Below are 25,867 nucleotides of genomic sequence, written 5' to 3'. Positions count from 1 at the left end.
CTATCTGGATATCTGATAAGAATAATGAACATCTCACCCAGAACTCTAGGCAAAAACCTACACCTCTGGTGTGTAAATGACTGTGACTGAGAGGGAATGGCAACCACATGAGTGGGTAGAGTTTAAGCAACTTGGCCTGTTATGTAGTGTGGGCCTGAGTCACACAATCAAATTCTTAATTGAAGAGAGATGGCAATAGGAGATTTTAGAATATTATTAACAATGTTTCTGAAACACTCAGGATTTCTCATAACAAGGAAATATTCCTAGGTTTCTGGTTCATTGGTAATTTGAGTTTGCCTTTGTAGATTTACTCATTTCTCTTATTAACACTAAAAAGTAAAATAAATAAAATTAAGGCCATAAAAATTCATTCTCTTTGCTTCTGCACTGCCGAAGAATACTATGGAGTAAGAACTCCAGGAAACTTAACTTGATTTTAAATTCTATCAATAAATGTAAAAAAGGAAAAGAAAACTATGTTTCATTAATTTCTCTCACTCTGTGTCCATCTTCTGTAAAACAAAACTGGAGCCTCTGACAATATTCTGTTCCATTGGTTTTAGTATTAGTTGGGGTGAAGAAGGAGCCTATCAGTCCTTTCTTTAAAATTGTACCTTGGAGACATTCGTGTTGTTCATGGAGTACTTAAGAGTTTTGCCCTTGAACTGATTCCCAAGTAGGAACTCATTTATAGACTTCAATATGAATATGTAATCCACATGTCCTTGAATTTGGCAGGACTATTGAAAAAGAACCAACATGTTATATGTGATATATTTTTTATAAGGCACCTTAGTGCCATGTCATAGATTAAAATGGGCAGGTGATTCTGGCCAAAAAGATAGTTTGTTAAATCTAGCTACAAATGTGGAAATTTGACTTATGTTTAAGTTTCCCTATCACTAAAGAATAGTTTGATACAATTTTCTTCGTGTAATTGCAAAGAATTGTTTGTGGTAGAGAAAAATCCTTTAACTTGCCAGAGGGTCTTTCCTTTGCCTTTTCTATTAATAGCTCACATTTCTTGAGAGCCAATATTGGCCAGCCTTTGTGCTACATACATTGGTGCATTGGTAAATGCTTAGGAACTGGATCTCAAAAATAGTTCCGATTTGTAGCTTTTGCCAGTTTCTGTGGTGTAAATATTCCCACCATGGTCAGTTTCAAGCCATGATTGTGCTGTCACTGAAGGGAGTGGGGAGTTGGGAAGACATGCTACCAGTAGGCTCTTGTGGGCAAATAGGAGTCAACTCCAGTACAACAGTGGCTAGACGTTTACATGTGCTAACTCCCAACGCAGTTCTATGATTTAGACTCTGCAACTACCACATTTCAAAGATGAGAAAGCTGAAGCATTGAGAGAATTTTTTTTATTATAGACAGATATGATTTCATATTACCTTTTAGTTAATTCCAATTATATTTCTATTTTTTTCTAGTTGATTTCTAGTTGATTCTTTTATTATTATTATTATTATACTTTAAGTTTTAGGGTACATGTGCACAATGTGCAGGTTTGTTACATATGTATCCATGTGCCATGTTGGTGTGCTGCACCCATTAACTCGTCATTTAGCATTAGGTATATCTCCTAATGCTGTCCCTCCCCCCTCCCCTCACCCCACAACACTCTCTGGAGTGTGATGTTCCCCTTCCTGTGTCCATGTGTTCTCATTGTTCAATTCCCACCTATGAGTGAGAACATGTGACGTTTAGTTTTTTGTCCTTGCGATAGTTTGCTGAGAATGATGGTTTCCAGTTTCATCCATGTCCCTACAAAGGACATGAACTCATCATTTTTTATGGCTGCATAGTATTCCATGGTGTATATGTGCCACATTTTCTTAATCCAGTCTATCGTTGTTGGACATTTGGGTTGGTTCCAAGTCTTTGCTATTGTGAATAGTGCCGCAATAAACATACGTGTGCATTTTTTGAGATGGAGTCTTGCTCTGTCACCCAGGCTGGAGTGCAGTGGTGTGATCTCGGCTCACTGTAAGCTCCACCTCCCGGGTTCACGCCATTCTCCTGCCTCAGCCTCCTGAGTAGCTGGCACTACAGGTGCCTGCCACCACACCCGGCTAATTTTTTTGTATTTTTAGTAGAGACAGGGTTTCACCGTGTTAGCCAGGATGGTCTTGATCTCCTGACCTCGTGATCCGCCTGCCTCGGCCTCCCAAAGTGCTGGGATTACAGGCGTGAGCCACCACGCCCGGCCAGCATTGAGAGAATTAACTTATCCAAGTGACACAGCTAGTAAGTGGACAGCCAGGATGTGCACACAAGCAAACTGGCTTCAGGGTCCATGCTGGTAAACACTTTGCAGTCACCTTCAGCCTTGGTAGTGGTTTCACCTCCAGTTCAGAAGTTTGGTGGACATATTGTTTATCAATATGAGGTCATTGAGTGTGAAAATTATAAAGTAGAAAATTGTATTACTCTATAATTCATCTATGTTTTATATCTTTATATATAAGTTCATCTTCGTAAATTACTTAATGGTTATACGTGGTCATTCGGGGGCTAAGATTGTGTCCACTTTTGGGAATATCTCTTAGAGTAAGTAAAAACCATCTCGAGAGTGTTGAGAGTGAGTGTTCTGGTAGAAAATGGAGGGTGGGGAGCCCCTGTGGACAGATGAGGGATGATGGGTAGGGTCTGCCATCAGGGACTGGGATCCCAGGCTCCTGGCTGTGAGTCACATATTACTTAGCTGGAGCAGCTTCCTGGACCACTTCCACCTGGATTTCCTAGGAGTGCCTCTACATGTCTGCTCCTCTGCCCATGAGCCCCAGGGAGTGGCATGAGCTCAGCATCTCATAAGTGCGGGTGTCTCCATGATTTGAGCTATGAACCCCAGGTAAAGGTAATATGCCCCCTCAGTAACCTCTCCTTAGGCTTCTTGATGTTGAAATTTTGTTTTTTGGGTAGAGACTTAAGTACGTAGCAATGAATGATCTTTTTTAAGGGAGCCTTGACTCCAATTTAGGTATAAGATTCTGTTACCAAGGAAATTATAACTGTAATTACTATTTTTGTTAACATTTAAACTCAATGCACCCACAATGGTATCTATTAGGTTGGTGCAAAAATGATTGCAGTTTTTGCCATTACTTTTAATGACAATTAAACGCAATCATTTTTGCACCAACCTAAATATATGTAATTCATATGTGCCCTGAAGGAAGTTGCTTCCTGTCACATCTAGTACTGTTTATAAATCATCTCACTATTTCACATGTGCTATTCGAGCATTGCACAGTCAATACAAACAGAAAAAAAATAGCCTTTTCTTGATAGCTCCACACCTCTACTGCCACCCACCTCCCCTGCTTCACCTCATGCCAAAGAAGCACCAAAACCAGTCACCTAAGATCTTTGCTTCTGGATCAGACTTTATAGCGAGTCAAAGGGGCTTACATTCTCCAACAACAGTAGTAACTTGAAATTAAAATTTCATTTTTGGTATTATTCACAAAAAGCCTTGTCGCAATTTCCTTCAACCTAAACTCTAGTTTTCTTTCATTTTCTTTTTTTTATGTTTCTCTTTTCTGACCCCAGAAAGTTCTATTTCATTGTCTGGTTTTCTCTATTCAACTGCTGCCGAAGTCAGCTCCAGGCATCAGTCTCTGCAAACTAGAATCCCATTAAAAGTGTTCTGAAAAATCCTGACCTTTTCCACCCTTCTCCACTTGCCCTTAAAGGGGGAAGGGCCATGCAGAGCGTTGGTCCTCACTGATATGAGATATGCCCATGTGCATGCACCCCCCACCTGTACCCACCGGGCAGAACCAGCTCACTTTTGGTTCTGGTAACAATTTGATTTTTCCTTTTCACATAGGACACATATAATTCTAGGATTTTCTCTAATGCAGTGTGGTTGTAGATGTAGTGATGATATAGCAGGTGAAATTATAGCTTAGTATGATTGTTCAACCATGCAGTCTGTTTTGTCCTTCAGGGGTTCCATCTCATTTATATCTTTTTATTTCAGTATCAGTTTTATTATTTAAATTAATCCCATTAATGTAGGGATGGATTTTATGGCATAGAGATTATAGAAATCTCTGGCAACAAGAATCTGTGTTCAGGTGTATTCAGAGGGTGGGTGCCTTTTGTAAACAGGCCCAAACAAACTTGGATATGCTTTTGGGTAGATCTTAGTAGCCCCCTAATAATTAGAGGGTATGATGATTAGCTACCCACTCCTCACCCCCTTGGCACCAGGTTGTAATGAAAGCAAGTCTTAGATTAAATTTTTCCACTCATGCAGATGCTTATTAGCAAGCACAGTTATAACACTTGTTCTGCAGGTGGATGAAGCCACAGTTCTGTCCTTTTTGGTCTCCCAAAACATCTTGCAGTAAGGTTCACTTGAGGCAATGCAGCCCTATTTCAGTGTCAGGAATCAGTGAACTATTGGGAAACCAAAAATCTGCTGACCCACTGGCTGGGCACAGGATGTTTAGCAATTAAGCTACAACTGTAAGCCTTATTATATTTTGATACTGTTTTCATGTATTAATATATGTAGGGGTGTGTCCCAATGCACCTGTTTTGAATCCCTCTAATTTCATCTAAGGTAACCCATTTCTAGCATCTGTGATGCTAATTGCAAGCCACTAATTGCACCCATGAAAACCCTTTTTAGCCTTTATTAAGCCACTTGTCAAAGCCTCTGGTGTTGATCAGAGATAAGGACAGCTGAAGGCGCTTGTAGTAGTTGCCCATGATTACATGGTGGCTGACTATCCCTGGAATGTAAATTTCCAATTCTGGTAACTATAGTTAGATTGTAGTTTAACAGTTATATAATACCATGTTGTAACAAAATAGGAGTTTAGAAGGAAATATCCTTTGTCCCAAGATATTTAAGATTTTGAATGTTCTTTCTAATCACAGGACATCATTACTCCTCTCCTCCAAAGAGTATCTCCAAGACTACAGAGAGAGCATGGCACTGTTCCTTTTGCTGCAGCACAAGATTACAAACAGAAATAGAATACACTGTTGGAAATAAACATGAATGAAGCCAGTCTGCTTTGATAGAAATACATCTTGTGATGGGTTAGACCTTAGAACTTTCTAAAGGGATAGATACTTTTCTGGCCTATGAACTTTGTTTCCCTAAAAAATGAACTAAAAAGAATGCTAGAAAAATGTAGAAACTAAATCCCTAGAAACTTCTATGTGGTTTCTTTGTATTTTATTTCTTTTAAATTCAGTGTGATAAATATTGTTTATGACACGCAGCCCAAATAAAATCCATAGCAATTTGAAACTCTGCCCACCATTAAGTGTGGGGTTTTTTTTTTCTGGTAATTTTATACCTCAATTCAGACAAACTGATGCTTTTTCCATTAAGGAGAAAAAGACAAATAAGGGGAGTAGGCAATTAACCTTCCTAACCAACCTGCAAAATAAAATATGCATGGAAACTATGGTTCTTAATTAGCCAAGGACAATGGGAAAACGAGTTTATGCGAGGCCACTTGAAAATTGGTTGCAAATTTGTCTACATTTTTACATTATTTAAGTTAGATGGCAAGTTTATATTTCTAATTAGGATCTCAACACAATGGTAAAAATCTTATACTGAGTTCCATTGGAGGAGTTAGAAACCAGCTAATAATTTTGTTGACACTTGTGTTCTAGAGAAGTGAGTTCAGATTTTGATGTATAATATTTTATAGGTAGATTTGAATAAATGGCTTCCTGTCAGTCATGGTAGACTGCTTATGCTTTTACTTTCTGGCTGCCATATCTTTGAACATAATTCCCCTTGTCCTCATTGTCCTATTCCCTTACTGCTATTTCACTGACCTCTCCAATCTGAACTATATAACTTTTATTGTGCTAAGCCTGTGATTTCTTCAACGATAGGATGGTGAAGCCAGGGAGGATACCTGCATTTGGATCTAGATTCATTTGGGATCTTGGTGGTAGGATCAGAAGGACATATCCAGTTACAAGTGCTGGGAAGTCAGTAAGTGTGGCATGGTAAACATGGTACCTAGTAAGGAGGGAAATTTAAAGTTGCCCATGATGTAGGGATAGAAAGGATATAGCGTTTGTGCTCACCAGCCCTAGCCTTGTACACCATTGAAAGCCATCATTAATTGATGATGAGTTTTTTAGAACCTGAACATGGCCTTGGACTTCTTTTCAACAAAGTGCTCTAGGCAGCCAGTACACTTAAATGAATTGATCCTTGTAGTCTAATTGGGCAACTTAAATAGCAGACAGATCTATGTGATAAGAAATTGCAGAGCAGGCAATATCCGGAACAGCAGTCAGACAGTTCATAGGCATTGTTAGAGCAGGCTCTTAGCCTCTAACTAGCCTGAAATGCTAGTCCTTTGGAGAGTGACAAGCAAAAGCAAGACATGAAGCATTCAGTTGTTAAGGTAACAGGATGTGGTAAGGTTACTAAGATGGGGAACAGGACAGAGTTCCAGAACTGGGCTATCAAGTGGGGACTGGCACTCAAGAAGAAAGAAAAGTCATCTTATCAGGCCTGGGGAGGAAAGTTGAAGCTGAGTTAGCTACAGGGAGAGCTTGATGTTATTCCCTAAAGTGATTAAGGCAGAGAGGGAAGAGAGGGAGAACAGTCTTCATTTGATACCTGCTGTGTGCCAGGGACTGTTTAGTACTTTATAGAGTTGGTCTTATTTCAGAGGCAGCTTCTGTAACCCCTTCTGCCTCATAGTAGGTTTATTCCTGGCCTAGATCCAGGCCACCCTACAGAGACCTAGCACCAGGCCAGAGCCATCACTGGCCACCTACTCTCTTATTACTTGTCTTTTAAAATCCTCAACTGTATTTTAAGCTCTCAAGGGAAGACACCAGGCCTGCTGCTTCTCTGTATTCTCCTCAGGGTCTTACGTGTCTTAGGTACTTGATAAACAATTAATTGATTGCTGTTTCCTGGTACATGTGGCATCTGCCTTAGAAGAAAAATATTTCTGAGAATTGTGTCTCAAAGCAGATCTCTGTGAGACCAAATCCTGACTGTCCTTGCACTTCAGTCTCATATAGTCATTGTATAAGTAGATAACACCAGTAAGAATTAAGCTGCAGATCTCAATATGTCATAAGTAATTAGAGAGAATTCACCCAATGGGATGTTTTTCACACTGAAACTCTATGTGAGGAAGAGTCTGGGCTGCCAGCTATGAGGCCTAAGAAAGGAAACACAGTACCGAATTCCCACAACCTCTCTAGGATGAGAAAACAGTAATCCCAGGTATGTCCCTGCAAACCCCCTGCTCACCTCAATGTGCCTTTTGTTTTGTCTGCAACTACTATAGTACTTACCTGCACCTTTGAGTTAAGTCCATAAGGGTATATGTTAAGATCTAGTTAGCCTCTGGAGGATTTACATTAGACCATTATCAGTCTTCTATTTTGCAAGATCAAAATGATGATTCTCGGCCAGTCGTGGTGGCTCACGCCTGTAATCTCAGCACTTTGGGAGGCTAAGGTGGGTGGATTGCTTGAGCCCAGGCGTTCAAGACCAGCCTGGGCAACATGCTGAAACCCCATCTCTACAAAAAAATACAAAAATTAGTTGGGTGTAGTGGTGTGCACCTGTGGTCCCAGCTACTGAGGAGGCGGAAGTAGGAGGATCTCTTGAGCTCAGGAGGTGGAGGTTGCAGTGAGCCAAGACTACACCACTGCACTCCAGCCCAGGTAACAGAGTGAGACCCTGTCTCAAAAAAGGGATACTCTTTCTCTAAGGTCTGTCCAGTTAAGCTTGGTATTGCAAAATAATTTGAGAGGAAAATTGTGTCCAAATTAAAAATGAAATAGCATGGGCTTTGGAGTTAAATGGTATGTTTACTATGTCACTGACTTCTTTGGGCAAGGTAATAAACCTCTTTAATTCTCAGTTTCTTCATCTCTAAAATGAAGATAACAATGCCTGCATACATGTTTTTATAAGGATCTAAGACAATGGTCATAAACTACATAGTATGTAGTAGATGCCCAATGAAGTGTGGATGTTATTACTACATTTTAAAATTGGTTTTTGGAAAGTAGGAGATGAACCGTTTCTTGTCCATCTTTATTCTTTTCTGACTTTTTCTTTATCCAAAAAAAGAATGAGCCAACAAAATATAAAATTATTGTGATGTTTTGCATTTTTAGTATTTCTATCCATTGAATATGCAAGTATTTATCATTTATTATTTTATCACTAAGGTAACATATACCATAATGTAAGTGCAAGTGCAAATATTGAGGCATATGCTATAGGGGTTACAGCATTTTACCCAAGCTGTCAGGGAATTTAGTTGATAGAAAAGGGCAAGATGAGCCTTTGATGTACAGATACTATCGAAAAAAGCAAACCTGTGTCTTTGAAGACACAAGAAATCCAAAATGCAAATATGGAGGATGTCTCCCTATCATACCCCCATCCCTGCCATGTTCTTCAATATTATAGTTTTAAGTATTTGTTCTAGCTCTCAGTGACCTTTCAATCCTAACTGATATTTTTATTTCGATATTTAAATATTCTTATCTATCTCATATCTCTCACACAATCATGACAGATCACAGTGAGATGTACAAAGACAATCCTAATCCAACAGTATCTTGGCACAATTAGCTTAAGAAAAATATTAATTCATGATAAAAGCCTGCTGTGTTGTATGTAAGTGTGTGTGGCCTTAGTCACTACAGAACTGGTTAATATTCTGCAAAAATATTTTTACAAGCTCAGTTTCAGTTACTATAATCATGACAATAATTTTTCACACCCTGGCACCTATTGAATTAGCAACCAAGTTCTTTTCTTGAGCCATTATTCAAATGGATTCTGTCTGCATTCAAATTAATCTCAAGATCATAGAAATTAACAATGGGAAAGCTACATTAAATCACGTAGTCCATTTCTTTGCTAGGGGAGAATTGAGCTGTACATTATAATCTCTAGTGCTTTGTCTGGTGTGTTTTAAATGTCTCAAGTAATTGTTATTCTGATTCTGGGTGGTCATCTCTTCAAATTCCAGGGGAAATTTTTTTTCACAGTCTACTGGTGTGTGTGTGTGTGTGTGTGTATATATATATATATGGATTTTCTGATGCTGTGCAATTTGCCAGTGCTCAGAGCCTCTAGGAATCAGGCAATGAATTTTCCAGAGGGGTGTGTGGGGGGGCAGTGGGGTGGGTGTATGCATGCATTGAAGGGGTTTAGGTGAATCACGGTGAAAGGGAGAGAAAGACAACAAGAGGGCAACTTGAGAAGGATGGTATGTTCGATTGTACTTGAGATTGGACAGTTGTTTGCTTTCATTTAGTGATACCCTGGGTGGTTTGAGGAAGAGAAGCGGGAAGTAGGCATAGTCACTAAACCAAGAGAGGGGCACTGAAAACTGTGGATGAGTCTGATGCCAATTTGAGTAGGAATTATGACATTTTTAATGAAGTCAAATATCTAGAAGTCAAGTGAAAAATTCTTTAACTTAGCTTATATATTATTAATCTTACATATGGATACTGTAAAAGTTATGTGCTCTAAAGTAGAAAGTCAGAGGCTAGGCATTCTGATGTTAGCCGTTTTTCTTTCTTTTTAATTCAGTTGAAGCCTTCCAATTAGACAGATACAGAGACAGATAGGCAGAATAGTCATCTATACTTACCATAAAGCTTGAGAAACAAAGCATTATTAGTATAGTATAAACCCTGCCTTGATTGTTGTTTAACTCAAATGTTCTCAATTTTCTTATTTATAAAATAAGATAAACAGAAGTGAATCAAACACTTCAAAAATGTTAGGGCATAGCATAAATGTTAGGTCATAAAATATAAATAACAGCAAAAATGTTAGGAGATAAAACAAATTATATGATTAATAACACATGCATTATTAAAATTAAATGAGTTTAATAGAAGACAGAGAAAGAGTTGTCCCTAGAACTGACATGAGAAGCACAAGGATTCCTTCTTTCAGAATCTCATGGAATATAAGGATCATAAAGGACCTTAAATTTATTTACCTTCTGTTGTATTGCTTGAATTTCCACTTTAACATCCAGGACAAGTATCTGTTTAACTCTTGCTTGCTCACCTTCTGTGATGAAAAAGTCATTAGCACTCAAAGCTTCAGTTAATAGTAGTTTGAAGGTTCTTATTTCCATTGAGACTCAAACTCTCCCTCCTCAACACTTTCACCCATGGGTCCTATCATTAAGGGTCATACAAAACTAATCGAATCTCTTAGAACAGCTCTTCACACCGTCGAACACAGTTGTCATTGCTCCTTGCCTCCACCCTCTAAGCGCTCCTACCTCCAGTTTCTTAATCTAATTCACTCTTTCCCAGACACCATTGCTCTGCCTGCTTGTTTTGGACATGACTGTCTTAAGTGGCGGCTCCAGGCAAGCCTATTCTTCACAGTCTTTATGAAATGCATTCCTTCAGTACTTGGAACATAGCAGGGACTTAATTTTTGTATTTGCTACATGGAAGAGCATGTTCTAGCTAACCCCATAGAATATGCATCTAGTATTGTAAGCCTCAGTTTACAAAAACAATTTCTTCAGTACCTCTCATGTCATTTTTCTCCCCAAGTCTCAGTCCTCATTAGATGAGGGAAAAACATCACTTTTGCTTCTAACTCCTTCAATCTCTCACAAAGTGATCCACCTTTTTCGATAAGCCAAAAACACAGCAAGAATTACTTCAATTACTTCCTCTCCTCCTCTCTTCCAAAAAAGGAAACCAGTTTGCATTTCACACATACAGTACTCTCTCATTTGCTAGCTAAAATGTATCGAGGGTTTACTTTGCACCAACTACAAAGCCCTCCTGTAACCTCTGAGAAGCCATGGTGTAGGCTTTACTGCAGTGACATGATGGTATTACTCAGGCTGCAGCTCATCCATATAAAGTCCTTGTGCAAAGTATGAAAAGGTACCCTCTGTGGTGGGCTCCTAGAAAAGCCTTCTCTGCCCTGCAGGAAGCCCCCTCCCTTCTGTATCAAACACCTTAGTGGAATCACTCTTGGACAAGCCAGCAAATCAGATCTGATAACAGAAAAGCTCTTGGAAATGTTTGTTGATTAAAGAATGATGTTATGAAAAGAAACAAACCAAATGCTAATTAGTGACTTCAAGGGGAATAAGCCAAAATAATTTGTTAAAGTGTAGCCCTGCCTGCAAAGTAAGGCCACTTTGCTCAGGCATGTACAATTTTGCATAGAAAAATATTAACAAAGTCCTCAAGGGTGAGGAAGGTTAGTAATTTGAAACTGGACCTGCTGTGGTTCCTGATGCTGTTGAGTCCACTGACTGCCGGATCGCTAACCTTGCCTTTTCAGTTAAATGTTCCTGTACAGACAGAAGGTGGAGAAACCACCCCTGCAGGTTGCCTGCTGCCTGATGGTCCCAGCTCTCCATCCCAGATATTTGTTTGGTGATGAAAAGCTGAGCTCATAAAGAAGTGGAAAGTGCTGGAAGAAAGAATTAACACATCCCTCCTAGGGAGGCCAAATGTTAGATCAATCATGTCTTCCAGCCACTGCAGTGATTGCAGACAATGAGATGTTAATTTATGCACAGTGCCATCAGGAGCCTGGGAAGTGAGTTCTATAATCTGTCTGATTCTTCAGCCAATGTAGCTGCCTCTCTGTAACCTTTGGGCTCTTGGCAGGTGCACCCCACCCCCACCCCCTGACTGCAGTGGCCACCTATGGGATCTGCAGACGAGGCTTCATCTCCTAACTTTTCTGACCCTTTCCACACTCTCCAGTGTTTCTTCCTCCTTCCCCCTATCCAAGTCTGAGGTGCCTTGGTGGTAGGACAATAAGGAAAACTTTGCAGTCACTTGGAAAAATTGCTGACCAACTGAAAATACATTTCTACAACCTGCAGGGAAACAGTGATGTGTGTAAAAATGAAATAGGTTGATTTCATGTGGTTTTGAAGAGGCCATTTAGAACTATGGAAAATAGCACCCAGTTTTGCAATACTGGGAACCTGAACCTGCAGTTTGTATATGGTTATCTACCCACCCCCGCCCCCCCACCGCCATCCCCCACCCTCACCGCCGCAAAGGCCTACATTCTGTCTTTTTCTGTGAAGGCGGATGGGGAAGAGGTAATGGAACCATCAGCAAGCAAGCCAGAATTCACCCCCTAGCAATATGAATAATTAGACGTTCTTAAATGGAAATTGGAATGGTTACAGATGATGTAACATTTGTTGATGTAAAATGGAATGTCCCCAGCAGCATAGATAGCTTTAATTGTTCCTATCCCAGAGCTTTTATAAAGCCAGTGATAAACTATATTTTGTAGTATTTTCATGGCAGATGCCCTGGATGGCAAAAAAAAATATGTAAAGTTATCTTTCTAGACAGAGCGAGAAGGCTCAAAGAGCAGTGCTTTGTCCTGCATTGCAAGTGTAATAAGCCAAAGGTAATTTTCATTTGCTTTTTGTTTGTGTCCTGTCACAAGGTATAGGACACGTTGTAGGACTGAGCCATGTGCTTGATCTTGATGAAGTGCTCTGTTCATTTTGTTACTCATTTCCTCTGCAGTATCTCTTATTCAGAGGGACTGGGAGGGAGGATGACATGATAAAAGTTTGGAGAAGAGGATGAGAGAGCTTCTTGGTCTGGTGTGTGGAAAGGTCAGACTGAATGAGGGGACCTTTCTGGTAGACCTCTTATGCTGATGGCTCCGGTCACCCTACAAGAGCTTGGAAAAGTGTCATGGCTCTGGGTCATAGAGGAGAGGTTTGTGCCATTGTTTCCAAGGCCGGTTCGTTCTTGATGTGAACCTACCATCATGGTTCAGTGATTATTCACAGACTCATAGATGGAAAAACTCAACCTCCAGGGGCCATCTCTGCAGTGCGTCCAAATTCATATTCTGTAATTTCTAAGCCACGTCTCAGTAGAAGCCATCTTTGAGCATACCATATCCATTTTAATGCACTACACTGACTTGTCTTCTCAGTAAGGTGTTTTACACAGTACTCTGGTACAGCAGTACAAACATCTGTGGATTGTGAGAAGTGCAACCCACTTCCATGGCTCCACCCTGGCTTCAGCTAGGACTGGTTCATCACTGAGTCCTAGACACTGCATTTCAGTTTCACTCCTTTTCTTTGCATGGCTCTAAATCTCCTGGTATTGGCTGTCGATCTCACTGTGATGTCTGTGCTCTGGACTTTCCTCCTGATCTTTCTGCCACTCTGGTCTCCACTGCTTGCACATTTCCTGGCTTATCCGTCCATTCAACACTGTTCTAAAAACAGGAAAAGAAATCCTTGTCCTTATGGAGCTTACATTCTAGTTGGAGAGAGCAAGTTAAAAAAAAAAAGTAAAAAAATACCCCAAACACCCAACATACATATATGTATATAGAGGAGAGTGTTGGTGGCAGGGTTAATTTTGTGATACAGTCAGTGCTGCTGCTGTTCCTATGCTGGAGAACTCTACTACGTACCTACCACCTTCTTTCTGGGTAGCCACAGAATCCACTTCCTTATCATTTTTGGGTTTATTTATTATTTATTTTTATTTTTTAACACCTTTATTGAGCTATCATGGACACATAAAATTATATATATATCAGTTTATCATATATATCATATATAAATGATATATAAATGATTTTTTACTTATTTTTTTTTAACTTGCTCTCTCCGACTAGAATGTAAGCTCCATAAGGACAAGGATTTCTTTTCTTGTTTTTAGAACAGTGTTGAATGAAGGGATAAGCCATGAAATGCACAAACAGTGAAGACCAGAGTGGCATATATGTAAATGTATACATATATATATGTATACATTTATATATAATATATATGTATACAGATCATTTCTATATATGCCATATCATGATATAGATCATATACCATTTATATATCATATATATCACTTATATATACGGTGTACAACTTGATGTTTTCATATACATATACATTATAAAACAACCACCACACTCTAGCTAATTAACATTTCTATCACGTCTAGTTACCATCTAGTTACCATTTGTGTGGGTGTGTGTCAAGAAAATTTAAGATCTCTCCTTTTAGCAACTTTCAAGTATGCACTACAGTATTTTTAACTATTGTCCCTGTGTTGTGTCTTAGACCTCCGGAACTTATTCCTCCTGTCTGACTCAACCTTTGTACTCTTGGACCAACATAACGCCATTTCCCCTTGTCCCCTAGCCCCTCTTTCTTCTCTTCTCTTTCTGTGCTTTTTAAATTTCACTTAGCATAAATCCTCCAGCTCCATTCATGTTGTCACAAATGGCTGGATTTTCTTCTTTTTAAAGGCTGAATGATATTCCACTGTATAAATAAATAAACATACAAATGTATGTATACTACATTTTCTTTATCCATTCATCCATCAAAAGACATTTAGATTATTTCTGTATCTTGGCTGTTGTGAATACTGCTGCAGTGAGCATGGGAGTGCAGATATCTCTTTGACACAGCGATTTCATTTCCTTTGGATGTATACCCAGAAGTGAGATTGCTGGATCATATGGTAGTCTATGTTTGAGTTTCTGAGGAATCTTCATACTGTTTTTCACAATGGCTGTACTAATTTACATTCCCACCAATAGTGCACAAAGGTTTCTTTTTCTCCACATCTTTACCAACACTTGTTTTCTTTTGTCTTTTTGATAATAGACATCCTGATAGGTGTGAGGTGATAGCTTGTGGCTTTGATTTGCATTTCGCTGATGGTTAGAGACATTGAGCACCTTTTTGTATGCCTGTGGAACATCTGAATTTTTTCCTTCTTTTTTAGAGAAGTGTCTATTTAGGTCTTTTGCCCATTTTTAAATTGGCTTTTTGTATTTTTGATACTGAGTTGTATGAATTCCTTGTATGTATTGAATATTAATATTTTATCAGATATGTGGTTTGCAAATATTTTTCCCATCCTGTGGGTTGCCTTTTCATTTTGTTAATTGTTTCATTTGCAGTACTGAAGCTTTCCCCATTTGTTTATTTTTGCTTTTGTTGGCTGTGCTTTTGGTGAATATTCAAAATATTATTGCTAAGACCAACATCAAGAAGGTTTTTCTCTAATTTTTCAGCTTATAGTTTCAAGTTTTATGGTTAAGTCTTTAATTCATTTTGAGTTGGTTTTTGTGTGTGGTGTGAGAAGGGGTTCAATTTAATTTTTTTTTTTTTGGAAGAAACAATCATTTCCCTATTTTGTGTCCTTGGAATTCATTTTGAAGATCAGTTGACTGTAAATGCATCTGTTTATTTCTGGGTTCTGTATTCTATTGCATTGGTCTATGTGTGTGTTTTTTATGCCAGAACTATATCGTTTTGATTACTATAGCTTTGTAAGGAATTGTCAAAAAGTGTGATGCTGGCAGCTTTGTTATTTGCTCAAAGTTGCTTTGGCTATTTTGGGTCTTTTGGGATTCCATATCCTTCTTGGATTTCTATTGCTTACCCCATTGAAGTGTGATAAAAGTGGAAATTTTGCTGAAGATGGAGAGCTGCTTCATTAACATTGCAGAAAGAGACTCAGTGTAATAATCTGAAAATTTAGGGCTTTTCCTTTGTTGGAGTCTAGGTATTTGATTTGAGCTGACTAAATTAACTGTAGCACTGAAATGTTGTGCTCATTACCTGTCAATTCCAAGTGGATGTACATTTCACATTTATGGTGCTTTTCCATTTTAGTAAAATGTTTTTACAAACACAATCTCATTTTAGCTTCACAACAGTTTAGGGAGGCAGGCAGATCAGACAGCATCTTCCCCATGACAGTATCACATCTATGAATTTTGGTCTTACTGTGTTTCCCTGAGCATGTTACTTAAAGTCATAAAGCTTGTTTCTTCACTTCCAAAGTGAGGATATTAATACTTACCTTGCACAGTTCTGGGTGAGAGTTTAAAAAAAGTATAGGTAAAGGCACCTATTAATAGATAGTGTCTGACACATCATAGGGATGCTAAATGACAGCTGTTGTTATAATAATTATTATTTGCAGTTGAGAAACAGGCTCACAGAGGGAAGCAACTTGTCTGCTATGGACCAAACGTGTGAATTCCCCCAAAATTCATATTGAAAGCCCTAATCTCTACTGTGATGATATTTGGAAATGGGCCTTTGGGAAGTAATTAGGTTTAGAGGAGATTGTGAGGTGAAATCCCAGTGATGGGAATCAGTGCCCTTATGAGAACAGGAAGTGGCCAGAACAAGGGTATGGAGAGAGGCAGCTCTCTGCAAACCAGGGAGAGGACCCTCACCTGATATAGAATCTGCCATTACCTTGATCTTAGACCTCCCAGCCTCCAGAACTGTGAGAAATAAATGTTTGTTTCTTAAACCACCCAGTCTACGGTATTCTTGTTATAGCTGCCCAGCTCGAGGTTGTTAATGATGGACTGAAACCCAGATTGAGAGTTTGTTGTTTTTTCCATGGCAACAGCAAGTTTATGTGACACTGTTGTATAGTTGTTAGGAAACTCTGTGAGGCATCTGTGTTACATTTTAGACCCATAGCCTTTTAATACTATAAAAGTATTAAAGGTCAACAAATAATTAGTGTAACTGATCTTGTGACATGGTGATCATTTCAGGGAGAAATGGAATCTATAATCAGAGACAAAATGATTCTTTTAGTATTTGGATGGTCTTTTCAGGTCCCAAAATGTTATCCATGAACTTGAGAGAAGAAAACACTAGGATAAAGTCAAACAAAGAGTGAGAAAGCTTCTGGTAAACCTGGGGTGAGTAAAGAGGTCTCAATGCCTTTACAATTCACTGGCGAGCTTTGCTTACCTGCTCTCAGAGGATATTTTTCTAAGCGATAGATAGGATTTTCTGACCCTGAGGCATCTAGATGAATTAATTCCCTAATTGTGAATGATTAAGACATGTTCCCTGGGCTCCTCCCTGAAAGGTTTATTGGGATGGATATATTGCTTTAACAAAATTGGCACTAAGAACTATTTAAAAACAACTATAGCACCCACCAGCTTTCATGTACCTTCAATACTATTTTCTGCAATATACGAATGTAAGGCTTAAAATGTCCTGCATTTTAAATAAGCAGCCCCATTTGTGTAGTGCTTTATGATGATGAAGTACTTTTACATACATATTCTCATTTTAGCCAGATGACAATTTTGCTAAGTAGAAGAGCAGGTGTTCTTCCTGTTTTCGTGATCGGGGATGAAACCCGTGGAGGGTGATCAGTGTTGCAAACTCAAACCCCATCAGTTATGAGATAATAGGGAATGGGAGATAATCGGAAAGAAACTGCCTGGTCTGAAAGTGCTTAGATCTAAAAATGTGAGAAACCCTGAGCTGGCCTATTAAAACGTGTCTGTGGGTCAGCATGGCCTCTTATTTATAATATTTCTGAGGTCATAAAACTTGTAAGTGGCAGAGTTAGGCCTAGGTCCCAGGTCTTTGTCTCTACATTCAGTACTCTTTCTCCAGCATCTTTATATTAAGTCCCTTGGGTTTCTACGAATAATAACAATAGCTAATATTTATTGATCAGTTTACCATGGTCATTCTGTTCTTCTGCCTCCTATTTATTTATTTATTTATTTAAAGTCTTGCAACAACCTAATGAGGTGGGTATTGTATTGCACCCATAATGCAGATGAAGATAGTGAAGCCTCAAGAGAGGAAGTGGCCTGCCCACCAACCTGTCACATAGCTCAGAAGCAGAGGAACCAGCATTGGGAGGCAGGCAGGTTAGTTCTAGAGTGTATGACATATGCATAGTATCAGAGCACTCATTCATTCTCTGAAAATGAAAAAATAAAAAAATCTGTCAGCCAGAATCACAGATGTATTGTCTTCTTGATAAAAATATTTTCAGAGTATGGAGATTTCTCAAAAAACTAAAAATAGGATCACCATATGATCCAGCAATCCCACTACTGGGTATTTATCCAAAGGAAGGGAAATCAGCATATCAAAGGGATACCTGCACCCCCATGTTTATTGCAGCACTATTCACAAAGATGGGGAATCAACCTAAGTGTCCATCAACAGATGAATGGATAAAGAAAATGTGGTACTTATACACAATTCAGCCATACAAAAGAATAAAATCCTGTCATTTGCAGCAACGTGGATGGAACTAGAGGTTATTATATTAAGTGAAATAAGTCAGGCACAGAAAGACAAATATCACGTGTTTTCCTACATGGGAGCTAAAAACATTGATCTCATGGAGGTAGAGAATAGAATGATAGTTACCAGAGGCTGGGAAGGGCATTTATGTATGTGGGGGTGGTAAAGTGAGGTTGGCTAATGAGTATAAACATACAGTTAGATAGAAGGAATAAGTTTTAGTGTTCAATAGCATAGTAGTTAATATATTGTATATATTGTATATTTCAGGGTAGCTAGAAGATTTAAAATGATCCCAACACAAAGAAATGATAAATGTTCAAGGTGATGTATTTCCTAAATACCCCAACTTGATCATTACACATTCTATGCATGTATCAAAATACCACATGTACCCCATAAATATGTATAAATATTATCTATCAATAACATATGCTGTTTTTGAGAAATGTCTTTATGATCTAAAAAGCAAAGACTGAACTGAGTACCTTTTTCAGGGCACCGGCTGGCTCTGCAAGCATTGTCAAGGCTGGTGCCTGGACTTCAGGGCCCTGCAACGGTGGGAGAAGCCTTAAAGTAGCAGGGATGGAAGGAAAATTAACAGCCCTGGGAGGGGCATGCTTCTGTCTTTGGTAGGAAATGTGATGAGAGTATAAAGGATATATGTCCTCAAATTAATTTGAATACTTTTTCATATCTTTCCCCTCCTGATCAAATTTTCCACTTTGCTTTTTACATAATAATTATAAGAAATGTTTCCATTGCTTATTAGCTATAAGACTTTGGGAATGTGGCCGAACTCCCCTGCACTCTCATTTCCTCATCTATAATAATAGACCTACTTCAGGAATAGTGTGAGGGATACATGCATATATGTAAAGCACTTAGCATAGTTTCTGGGATCTCCCTTGTAAATGCTCAATAAGTGTTAGCTGCCATCATTGTTATTGATTTAAAAAGTGATGGTAAAATCTTAGAACTGGTATATTTCATCATAGTCCAAATTAGAAACACACAAGCTGATCACTTGGGTCCGTGATTTATTTTGTTCTAACTTAAAAATATACCCAAAACATTTTATTGAGGTTCACTGTATATCAGGCCTTCTGCTGAGTGTTTACATACCCCGTGACTGATTTGATCCTAGTGCCAAATTTAAGAGATAGCTTGGGCAGAAACTAATATTATTTCCATTTGATACATGTGGAAACTGAGGTTGGAAAGGATAAATGATTCTCAAAATCACTTAGCTAATAAAAGGAAAATCAAGACTATTAATGAAATCCAGGCTTTCTGACTTAAAAAGCAATGCTTTCTTCCAATTCCCACCCTGTCACTCTCCCCTGACCTGCTTTTGTTTATCTCTGCTGATTACCCTGCTGTCCCTGAATTCTGGCTGAACACAATGGTAAGCCAAATGCCTTTGCCTGAGGCCTTCAGGCTCTGCTTTCAGCTTCCTTGCTTTACAAAGATTTTTTAATGCTTAAAAAGGAGTTTTTCTTTCACATTTAAAATTTTCTGTCTTGCAATTTTCCAAATCTATGGATTCAATGTCCTATGTTCTATATCTCATTAAGGAACTGAATGATGGCTATATTGAATACTCTTTAAGGCTTATGCTGAGTCACTTGAAAAATGATCATATTCAAAGGAAGATAAATTGAGAACTGGTGGCTATACAATCTGTGAGAAAGACCTAGAGCACCATGGTGTCTATCTATGTGTCTCAATTAGTGAATGAAAATTTGCCAAATTATGCAGTTGATTGGAGCAAATGAGTCAATGGGGTAATTTTTCTTTATGAAATGAAAAATTTATTTTTAAAACTAACTTTTGCTTGATCTTTGGCCTCATTTTAGTTTTGTCTTTGCCTTTCCCCTCTCTGGGGTATGGCTCCCTTCACCGTCATCCCCATTGTCTTTGTCTGACAGTCCACTTGAATGGACACTGCAGACCACTGAACAGGTCCAGCAGCAGTTGAGGCTTGTAGGCACTGGGCTGGTGCTGTGTGCTGCATACTTGGCTGCTGCAAAGAAAGTGCAGCAGCTCAGAAGGAACTCCATGTCAATTGGGTCCAGAGTGGGATGGGGGTAACCCCCTCACATCCTCTTGCTGTAGGCTAAAGTGAGAATTATTTAGTAATATGCAGTTTCTTATCTGTTCCAGTGGGGAGGAAATGCTAAGGATCAGATATATGGGTGAGTCATTCATATACATCCATTCATCAAAAAGTTATCAAGGCCTCCTGTGTGTTTCTCTTTAGAATATAAGCTTTAAAAACCTAGCACAGTGCTTTCTACGATTTTCTGTTGAATGGACAAATTAATGAACGAGGAGAGGAAAAACACTGTGCTATGGGAGCATGTAAGAGGGAGACTTGATTGCTCAAAGAAGACTCCAGGAGGAAGAGACATGTAAGAGGGGACTTGATGGATGAGTATGCATTAGTTATGAAGTAAAGAGGTGTGTGAGGATCTGAATCTAACAGTACAGTATTCTCTAGAATCCTCATCATAAGGGGGTACAGAAGGTGGCCAGGATGGGCACAACCAAGCATAGGGAGACACTCTAGAGAGAGCTACTGGCAACATGAGAATAGAGCTGGACATGGGTAAGAGGTGGCTTGATCTGTTTGTTATGTGTTTGTTTATTTAACAAATACTAGCACTTACTATGTAGTGGGCACTATTTCATGTGCTTTATACATTCATTCTCATAACAAAACTATTATTTCCATTTTACAGATGGGAAACTGAGGCACAAAGAAATTAAATAACTTACCCAAGGTCCCATGGTAAGTTGTAGATAGGGCCAGGATGGAAAGCTAGACAGACCAGTTGCATTTTCTTAATCCCTTCACCATGCTAACTCTTGTTGATGAGCAAAAGAGAGGTTGAGGGACTTGGGCTTTCAAGATAGAAAAGGCACAGCTACATCTGGAATCCTAGGGGCTATCTTTATACAAAGGCAAGGAAGCTTCTACCAAAAGCAGATAGGTATCTTGCTTTGTGATAATACAGTAACTTAAGTTCCTGTTGCATTTAAATAAAGAGAAAAAGGTTCTTCTTAACTTTTTCTGACCTTTACTGTTGTGTGTGAAAAGGAAAAATAAGTAGAGAGAGAGAGAGAGGGAGAGTGGGAAACTGGGTATATAAACAAGGTAAATTTTGCTTAGCGTTATAGGAATTCAGCCAGCTTTTTGTTCATTCCTGGAGGGTGATCACTGCTAAAGCCTGGTCCTGTGTTCCCGAAGCTGCCCATTATGAAGTCTGGAGTGTCACTTTTGCTTTCTATTGCTTCAGACACAATCAGAAACCCCAAGTAAACCTTGAAATGGTGGTATACAAGAGAGAATCTGGTGCAGAGATAATTTGAGACTCCCTTCCCCAAATCACCTAGATGAAATCTTGATGTACATACTGGGAAAGTTTTAACAAATATAGTTGTAATTATTACCCCAAATAAAGAGTTTGTCTATTTCTGAAATTTCTGGAAATATTTTAAAACAATTTATGTTTAGATTTAAAAACTGACCACTTATTTTTCTTATAATCTTTTCTACGTGGAGCTCTTCTGGTGTCAGTGAATATGATCCCTATGGTGGAGTCGGGAGGAATTCCATGAAAGGCCAATGTGGATAAGATTCATGACATGAGCCAGTTGATGGAGCGTCGGTAATTCAGATTTGCTAGGCTGGATTGATAGAATGACCTTTGGTGAAAACAGCTTGTAGCTATTGTTTACAATAGATTTTGCTTCTAACCAGTGTTTAGTGAGTAGTCCCCCCAGCCAATTGTATATTGGCTACTGGACCCAGGAGCTCAAGCTCATTTTTCTCTCCCTAAAAGCACTATCATTTCCAGAGGCCAGTGCATGTTAGAAACCTATTCCTGGGGTTGCTTTGTCAGGAGAGGGAGATATAGTAAGAGGTTGTCGGGAACAAACAAAGACATCCTTGACAATAGCGATTTATCTTGCTACCTGCAACATGCCCTTTGGTTTGATAGCCGCATAGGCTGGCTGGGATTATTTATCTTGAGCTCACACTGATATATGGAAGTGTGCTCCTGGCAGGCTTCCTTCCTTTCTTCCTTCCCTGCCTGCCCAGTTTCCTCCATTCATTCTTCCATATCAGAGGGCTGTCAGCCAGCGTTGTCCTGGGGAATTAGAGGGGAGGGCAAATGCCTAGAAATATCTTAGGAGAAATGATTTTCTTTGCAAGCAGGACTTTATCTAGTTTCTTTTTTCCTGTCAGTTAAGCCTTAGGAAATCAGAGATACCTAGGAGCGTATCTGGCATGTGCAGGGAATGTTGGACTGTGCTTCTCTCCAGCGGTGGATCTCCTTCAAGCAGACCATCTCTCATCTTTTACATTCTCAAAGAACAGCCTCCTTTATGCTTCCTTCTGCTGCCTGGGCTTGTTCCAGGTGATGTTAACATGTGACAGGTGCAGGAAGACCTTGGGCAGCAGCTCTCCTATGTTTGAGCCTGGGAAAATGCTGCTCCCTCTCTTAAGCATCTTGTCTCCTCCTTACTCCATACTTCCCCTAGCTACTTCCTGGTGGCTATCTACACATGCAGCCCAGGGATGACCTTTTCTCAACAGCTCAGCTTCCCTTCTTAGACTGTGAGTTTAAAATCTTAGAGTTTTTTTTTTTGAGACAGAGTCTCGCTCTGTCACCCAGGCTGGAGTGCAGTGGTGCGATCTCAGCTCACTGCAAGCTTGGCCTTCCGGGTTCACACCATTCTCCTGCCTCAGCCTCCCAAGTAGCTGGGACTACAGGCGCCCGGCTAATTTTTTTGTATTTTTAGTAGAGACGGGGTTTCACTGTGTTAGCCAGGATGGTCTTGATCTCCTGACCTTGTGGTCTGCCCGCCTCAGCCTCCGAAAGTGCTAGGATTACAGGCGTGAGCCACCACGCCGGGCCTAAAATCTTAGTTTTTCGGGTAGTTGAAGGCTGGAGAAAGTTATTGTTCACAGGTCCCTGGGCACTGACTCTGATATCTTCTGCCCAGTCCCATCACAAATACATGTGAGTGTACACAGACATGCACGCATGCACGCGCGTGCACACACACACACACACACACTCTTGCACCCTGCCTCAAAAGAGAATGTGACCACATCCTTGCTGGTTTAGTTCACAAATCAGGTGATCCCAGTGTTTGTAATGGAATCAGGTTTTCAAGACCGGATGTTGTTCTTCGAAGACTTAACTGGGAAGAGTTTAATGAAGGGACAATTTCCAGCAGTGTGGGTGAGTTTAAGAACCAACAGGAGGTAAAATACCCAGGCACTGGTGACAGCAAGAATGGCAAGGCACAGGAACAGAGCTATTGATGCCTCGAGAGAGACGTCACTGAGAAAGAGAGCGGTAGAAATGCAGCTGTCTACTGGAAGCCCAGTGAGGTAGGGATAAGTGGGGAAATTCATCCAACTGCTATTCTCCCCAGGGCCACTACCAACCAGAAGCTGGAGCAAGGGGCAAGGAAGCTCAGGTGATGATTCCATCAGGGTCACACTCCTGGGGCACAGAGCAAGGCAGGGAAGTAGAGTGTGTGCATGGCCCGAGGGGCAAGGATGCAGGGTCAGCAGTGGTGAGGGCAAATAGAAAATAGCCAGCATATAAACATCTATTTTGTTGTTCCATGAACCCCCTTGAACTCCCTTTGGGCAGTCTGGAAAACTGTCAGGTCAATTTTCAAAATAATCTTAATAAATACAAAAATAGAACACAGAGAATTACAAAGGAAACCAATTATATTGAAATATAGTTATCAAAATACTAAAAATATGAAATTGGGATTAAGTAATATAGATGCTTGTTTATTAACACATGAAACTACAAAATCTAACAATGACCAAATGTTCTAAATAAGTGTAAGTGATATTTCAAGATACCTCCAATAGCAGAAATGTCTATGAAAATATCTCCAGTGTTTCTATTGGGGATAAAGTTTTAGGTACTTCTAGTATTATTATGTTTTGTTGCCTACATTCATAGTTGCAGAAAATTCTAAATTGCAGTTAGAGTTTGTGATGTAGATAAAGACATAACTTTCCCCCATCTAGGTTCATGGAGCACTGAATTCTATCCAGGGCTCCTTAGGGGTCTGAGAACCTCAGATTAAGAATGCTTGCTTTAAATATAAGTGCAGAGATTGTTAAATTGTAGGGCACTGGTAATGTAAGCCTGAGTGTGAAAGGACAGCAGTGTAGCCAGAATACAGTTTAACAGTGGTAGGATGCTTACTGTGCGGGTCCCAGGGACCTGGAAAATTCATACTAAGAAATGATGCATTTGCCCAATTCAGTGGTAGCCCTCTGCTTCCATTAAGTACAATATCATTGGTTGTGCTAGAATATAAACTTCATGAGGAGGTGATTTAAAAAAAAAACTTGTTATTGAAGTATTTTATATATAAAAATATATAAATACACACACACACACACACACACACACACACATACATATATATATGCATGCATATATCCCAAATTTATGGCTTGATGAATTTTCATGAACTGAACTCACTGGTGGAAGCAGAACACAGATCATTACCAGCATCCCTGGAACCTCCCTCAGGTCTCCTTCCTGCAAGTGTAGGTACCCCATCTCCCCCAAGGGTAGCTGGTATCCTGATTTCTAACAACATAATGAAGTTTTGCCTGTTTTTGTTATTTGTAGAAATAGAATAATGCAATGTGTATTCTTTTGTGTCTGGTTTCTTTCTCTCAAATTATGTTCATGAGATTTGCCCACATTGTTCCATGTAGTTGTGGGTTAGTCATTCTCATTACTGTATAACATCTCATTGTATGAATATACCATAATTTATCTGTTCTGGTATTAATGAGAATTTGGGTTGTTTTGAGTTTTGGGCTATTATGGGTAATAATTGTTATACATATTCTAGCATACATTTTATATTGAACTACTTCTTTGAGTATATACTTGGGAGTAGAATTGCAATGTCATAGGATCTGAGGATATTCAACCATAGAAGATACTGCCAGTTTTCCAAAGAGACTGTATTGATTTATACTTCCACCAGTTCCAGTTGCTCCGAATCTTCACCAACACATAGCATTTTCTATCTTTTAAATTTTAGTCATTCTGGTAGTAGTAGCCCCTTGTGGATTTCTTTTAAAAATGTATTAATATTATTTTTGATTGATAAATCATAATTGTATACACTTATGGGGTATGTTGCAATGTTTTGATGTATGCATACAATGTGGCGTGATTATTAGATCAAGCTCATTAATATCCATTGCCTCACTTACCTTTTTACAGTGTGACATTTGAAATTTACTCAGTTATTTTGAAATACATATACATTACTATTGACTATAGTTACCCTGCTATACAATAGATCTCAAAACCTGTTCTTCTTGTCAGTCTGAAACTTTGTACCCTTTGATCAACAACTTCTCCATTCCCTCTCTCTCTACCATCCCAGCCTCCTGTAACTATCCTTCTACTCTCTACTTTCATGAGTTTAATTAACTTTGTTAGGTTCCACATGTGAGTGAGCTCATGTGGTATTTGTCTTTCTGTGCCTGGTGCATTTTACTTAGCATAATATCCTCCAGATTCATCCATGTCCTTGTAAATGACAGGATTTCCCTCTTTTTAAGACTGAATAACTTTGGGAGGCCGAGGTGGGTGGATTGCCTGAGGTCAGGAGTTCCAGATCAGCCTGGCCATCATGGCGAAACCCCGTCTCTACTAAAAGTACAAAAATTAGGCTGGGCATGTGGCCCA

General features: G+C 39.3%; 1 protein-coding gene across 1 annotated transcript in view; it reads left to right on the top strand.

Moving 5' to 3' along the window:
* RASGEF1B (RasGEF domain family member 1B) overlaps positions 1–25,867 on the top strand; it is a 625,168-nt gene that overhangs the window by 61,429 nt on the left and 537,872 nt on the right. The gene's annotated exons all lie outside the window — the stretch shown is intronic.

The sequence above is a fragment of the Nomascus leucogenys genome, chromosome 9 (genome assembly GCF_006542625.1).
Source record: "Nomascus leucogenys isolate Asia chromosome 9, Asia_NLE_v1, whole genome shotgun sequence".
Lineage (NCBI taxonomy): Eukaryota > Metazoa > Chordata > Mammalia > Primates > Hylobatidae > Nomascus > Nomascus leucogenys.
Note: the sequence above shows the minus strand (reverse complement) of the source record. Positions and strands in the feature narration are given on the sequence as shown.